Below are 5,240 nucleotides of genomic sequence, written 5' to 3'. Positions count from 1 at the left end.
AATACTATACAAGCAAATTATATGTAACTAATTAACACAAATAACAGGAACCCACAGCGTGACATGCTAGCATACCATACAGAAACGGTTGAAACAGTAATTGAGAGACACACTATGAGGTTCTAAATTTAGCCTCATGACAGGAAAATTCCAGTTAAACAATTCTGCTTCAATAGACATGGGTGTGCACTTGATTGTAGTACAAAATGAGTTGTAAGAAAGGTGTGGTTGCTTTGGGGACACATTAGGCGTCCTTACATTCAATAGGGCAGATGTAGGGCAGAGGCATCGCAGCTCCAGACTGAGCTGTGAGAGGATCCTGTAGAGCATTCCGTGCCGGAGAGGACGCTAGGAGAGCAGGACCACATCCTGGAAGAAGTGAGTCCAGGTGGGAGGGGCGCTGTGCCATCTTGTGAGGAAAGGCTTGGTTTTCCCATTCTTGCACACTGCCCTACAGCAAACAAGCCAAACTTCGGAGGATAGGGCTGGCAGGAAATTGCAGTGGGCTCTGGTGGAAGATAAGAAAGACCCAGCAGGGGCTGGAGAGATGACTCCATAGCTTAACAGCAATCAGTGCAGGCATGAGGACTTGGTCCCCAGCACCTTGTAAAATGTCAATTCTAAACTTCAGAAGAGATTTATGTACAATTTATAAATTCTTTACAAAAATAATCGCCAATGTAAGTCTAATTTTTTAAAATTTCTGTACAGATTTGAAAATTTTGCTGTGAAATAAGTCTCTAAAATATTTATTTTAGAAAGCATCAGGATGCTGATTTTATGAAAAATAATATTTACACTTTTAAATCTTTGTGAAAGCAAAGTCCTCAAAGATTCTGATTCCTTATTCAAATGACGAGAAAACAGAAACATTAAACACGGAACCAGATAATCTCAGTGACTAAGGAAACAACAAGGATTTTGTAAGCTCCTGGTGATTCACCTGGAATTGGTTTTGCTACTGTTAGAAGCAGTGCCATTATCAGCAGCCACACTGAGGAAATTTTGTGACAACTTTCCCGGTGGCACTCATAAATGTAAATAAACCATCATAAAGAAGCGCCTCGTATTTAAGGGGTGTTATGAAGAGCCGTTTCTAACAGTCTCGGAGCTGAGGAACAGCGCTTCAGTAGTACCACTGGAACTTTTGAAAATTCACAGTAGGACAGGACCATGGAAGTGGCCAGTAGTTTTGGTGCTGAGCACACCCGGAGGTTTAAATTCAAAGCAAAACTGCGGGGAAGGACACTCACCCAACCCACGCAGTTGGAGGGCAGCATCCCAGCTCCCAGAGGACCAACCTACCTCAAAGATAGGAAGCAACCAGCAGCTTCCTCATATTTGGAATCACAAGGAATTTGAAAATTCAGTGTTTTTCAGTTTCCCCCCGAGTTGTGAATGTTTTTTTACATAGTCTTTAGTGTAGCAGATACATTCTATTGCTTTCAGTTGTGCACACAATGTTCCGATGCTAAGAGGTGAGAAGGAAGTGGCGGTTACATGCTCTGTGAGACTCTTTGGTGCGGTGCAGACTTGCAGAAGCCGCCTGACTGTTTCTCATAGACTGTTGTATCTTCGAGTTATTTTCGAAGGAGAAACCACCATAATGAAGAACTAGCAGACCGTCCCACATGGCTGCATCACCTTTGCACGTGGGTTTCCGGTAGTTTGGTATCGTGCCAAGGCGTGATCCCCACAGGAATCTACCTGACAAGCTGGATCAGGACCCCCTTTTCTTCTGAGATTTTTCCACATGCCCAACGGCTGCTTCTCCGGAAACATGCACAGACTTCTTTCCCAATGGCTTAATTATCCTGTGTCTTCATTAGCATCAATGAACTCAAATTCAGGTGGAATACGAAACGCTGGCTCTAGGACTTTCTTGGTTCTTCTTTGCTTGAAGGGCCTGGCTGTGGGACAGCAGGCTTAGGGACTTCTAGACCGCTTTCTTTATAAAGTTGTGCGATTGCTTCTTTTCTCTTTCCTCTTGATTGATCACTAATTTGTATACTATTTCTTGTAACTGCTGGTCCAACTTTATGCTGTGAAGAGGCTGAGTCTGGTGGACAACTATGTTGCATTTGGGGCATCTGTTGCTATGGTAATAATGTCTCACAATGCAGCTTTTACAACAGGTGTGCAGACATTTTATAATGCCGATTGCATTGATCAAGTAGCCTTTGCAAATGGAGCTCAGGACGTGCGGCTCAGCTCAACAAGGTTCACCAGGCGCTGACCGGACTCCAGACACGGAGAAGAGTGGCTCATCTCCTCCTCCTCCTCCTCTCCCTCCTCCATCTTCTAATCCTCTTCCAACTCCTCATCATAGTCCTGGAGGCAGCCTCTCTAGTGGCCCAGGCTGCCTCCGGCAAGAGCAGCAGGAAGCGCCTGCCTGGGCCAGGGACGCCTAGCCTCCTCCCCTGCCTGCCGGGATGAGGGCTGGTAGAGAGATGGACCGCGGAGGCAGTGGTGGCATGGCTGTGGCTCGCTTGGCCTAGGAGGTGAGCTTGTTTTCCTTCTCGACTTCCTCCATGGTGTGGATCAGAAACCAGGCTAGCTGGGGGCGAGGCAAAGTGAAACGAGTCCAGTCAGATGGCTAGCGCAGTTCCTTACGTCCCCAATCACAAAATTATTTCCTTTGCTACTTCATAACTGTAATTTTGCTACTATTAGAGTCATAAATATTTGATATGCAGGATATCTAATATATAACCCCTGCTTGACCCCAAAAGAGTTGCAAACTGCTGCTGTAAAAATGTAGATTTTTACAACCCACCCACAAAACTTTCAACCCAAGATTTATCCTATCAGCAATATACGCAGGAATGGGGGGTGTGGAGGAGAGACAAAGGAAATAGCTAACCGGTAACCAGCCCAACTTGAAACCCATCCACGGGTAAGCATCAGTCCCTAATACTATCAGTAATACTCTGTTACTCTTGCAGACAGGAGCATTTGCTCTCTGAGAGGCTCCACCCAGCAGCTGACTCAGACAGATGTGGACACCCACAGACAAACAATGGATAGAGCTTGGGGACTCCTATGGAAGAACAGGAGAAAAGATTGAGGGCTCCGAAGGAGACAGGAACTCCACAGGAAGACCAACAGAGTCAACTAATGTGGACCCTTGGGGCTCTCAGAGATTGAATCACCAACCAAAGAGCATTACAGGCTGGACCCAGGCCTCCCCACACATATGTACCAGATGTTCTGCTTGGTCTTCATGTGGTCCTGAACAGCTGGAATGGGGGCTGTCCCCAAAGCTGCTGCCTGTCCATGGCATATGGTCTTCTAGCGGAGCTGCCTTGTCTGGCCTCAGTGGGAGAGGAAGCAGCTAGCCTCATAGAGACTTAAAGTGCCAAGACGGGGGAGGTACAGGGGGCACCTGCTCAGAGGAGAGGGATTATGGGGGAAGGATTGTGGGGGGGAGGGTGACTGGGAGGGGGCAGTGAGCAGGATGTAAAGTGAATAAGTTAAAAATTTAAAAGAAAGCTAGGTGTGGTTAGTGAGCATCTGCCATCCTGGCTTAGGTTGGGGTGGGGTCAGGCAGACAGAGAAGGCCCTGGAGCTCACTGGGCAGCTACTCTTACCAAATTAGTGAGCTTCAAGTTCAGTAAGAGATCCTGTGTCAGAGATAGATGAGGAGTACTAACAAAGACAAATGGCATCGACCTCTGGTTTCCACACGCGTGTATTCATGCTCCTGTACAGACACACACACACACACACACACACACACACACACACACACACACAAACACACACACGTATACACACAGAGAGGCACAGATTGGGCACTCACAGTAACCAGAAACCAAATGGAGAAGCTGAGGCAATTAGCGTGGCTCTCTCTCCACGGCTGAGCTTCCTGAACTGGAACTAACAGCCTGTGCCTCACAGCAGACTCTTTTATATGGTGGAACCAACAATAGCTGTTGTTTGGACCATTTCTGTTGGAAATGTTTTAACTGCTAGCCTCTCTCTGTATCACAGAGTTGGGAGGTCCAGACCACCCCTAGACAAGAGGCCTGGAGGACACTTGACAGAGATGTTCTTGGGTTTAAGTGACCCCACTTCCACAGTTAACCGCCCACATGAAATTTGTCAGTATAATATACAATCCAGGTAGAACAAGCCATTCCAGGAATAAGGCTGAAGTGTTTGCATGTTAGAATCTTCAGAGGAACAGAACCAGTAGCGTGCACATGTATATGTTTGTACACATTTATTCCCTGATAAACAAATGTAGCTCTATACATAACACCTTTAAAATACTTTATACTTATTTAAACATATACAATCAGCTTCTGTGTATAAGATGGATATATCATGTGACTGTGAGGCTGGCATTCTTAAATTCGCTAGGAATCCTGCCAAGGTGGATTCTGTGTGAAGGTGGTCTAGAGGAAGGGCTCCTTCTTCTTCAGGTCCCCAATCTTTTCTCTGAAGAATTGCAAGAGAAAATTCTGCTTATTTGGATCAATTTGCTTCTCATTAAGCTGAATAATCTAATTTCATTCATCTTTACCAATTTAAATGTCAAACCCAAGATGCTGTTGGTTATTTTTATATTAAAATGTTTTACTCATACAATATATTTTAATGATGTTTTTCCATCTCCTAACTCCTTCCAGATCTCCCCCATCTCATCCACCTCTGTGCTCTCTTCTCTCTCTCCTCCCTTTCAACAAACAAATAAAAGCAAAAATAAACATTAAAATGAAAATAAAAACAAGAAACCAATCCGTGAAAATGAAACAAAAAGCCCACAGAAAACACGGAGTTGGTCAATTACTTCAGAACATGAAGCCATCCCTGAAGTGTGGTTGATATAATCTCAGTTTCAGGACCCCTCTAGCTTGACTCTTGTAGGTCTGTGCGTGCTGTAAAAGTCTCTGTGAGGTGAGCTCATCAGCCTCTTTGTGTCTGGAAGATTCTGTTTCCTTAAAGCATCCATTACTTCTGGCTCTTAGAAAGTCCTTCATCTTCCACATAGACATCAGGCTGTCTCCAGCTTCTAGCCATTATGAATAGACAAGCGATGTGCATGGATGAGCAGTTGTCTCTGATATCGGATGCACGGTCCGTTGAGCATGTGCCCAAGAGTGGTATAGCTCTGTCTTGGTGTAGATATAATCCCAGCTTCTTAAGGAGCCTCCACACTGATTTCCAAATTGGACTCAGGTTTGCACTAGCAATGAGTAAGTGCTTTCCTTTCCCAGCATCCTCACCAGCACCTG

The 5,240-nt window shown here is 45.2% G+C and overlaps 1 pseudogene across 1 annotated transcript; it reads right to left on the bottom strand.

Moving 5' to 3' along the window:
* Positions 1 to 1,471: 1,471 nt before the first annotated feature.
* Positions 1,472 to 3,668, bottom strand: LOC308420869 (polycomb group RING finger protein 6-like; annotated as a pseudogene). Its single transcript has 2 exons — positions 3,591 to 3,668; positions 1,472 to 2,346 (listed from the first exon to the last, which is right to left on the bottom strand). The product of its transcript is annotated as a polycomb group RING finger protein 6-like (transcript).
* Positions 3,669 to 5,240: the final 1,572 nt, after the last annotated feature.

This window comes from Micromys minutus (genome assembly GCF_963924665.1).
Source record: "Micromys minutus genome assembly, chromosome: 5".
NCBI classification, from domain to species: Eukaryota; Metazoa; Chordata; class Mammalia; order Rodentia; family Muridae; genus Micromys; species Micromys minutus.
Note: the sequence above shows the minus strand (reverse complement) of the source record. Positions and strands in the feature narration are given on the sequence as shown.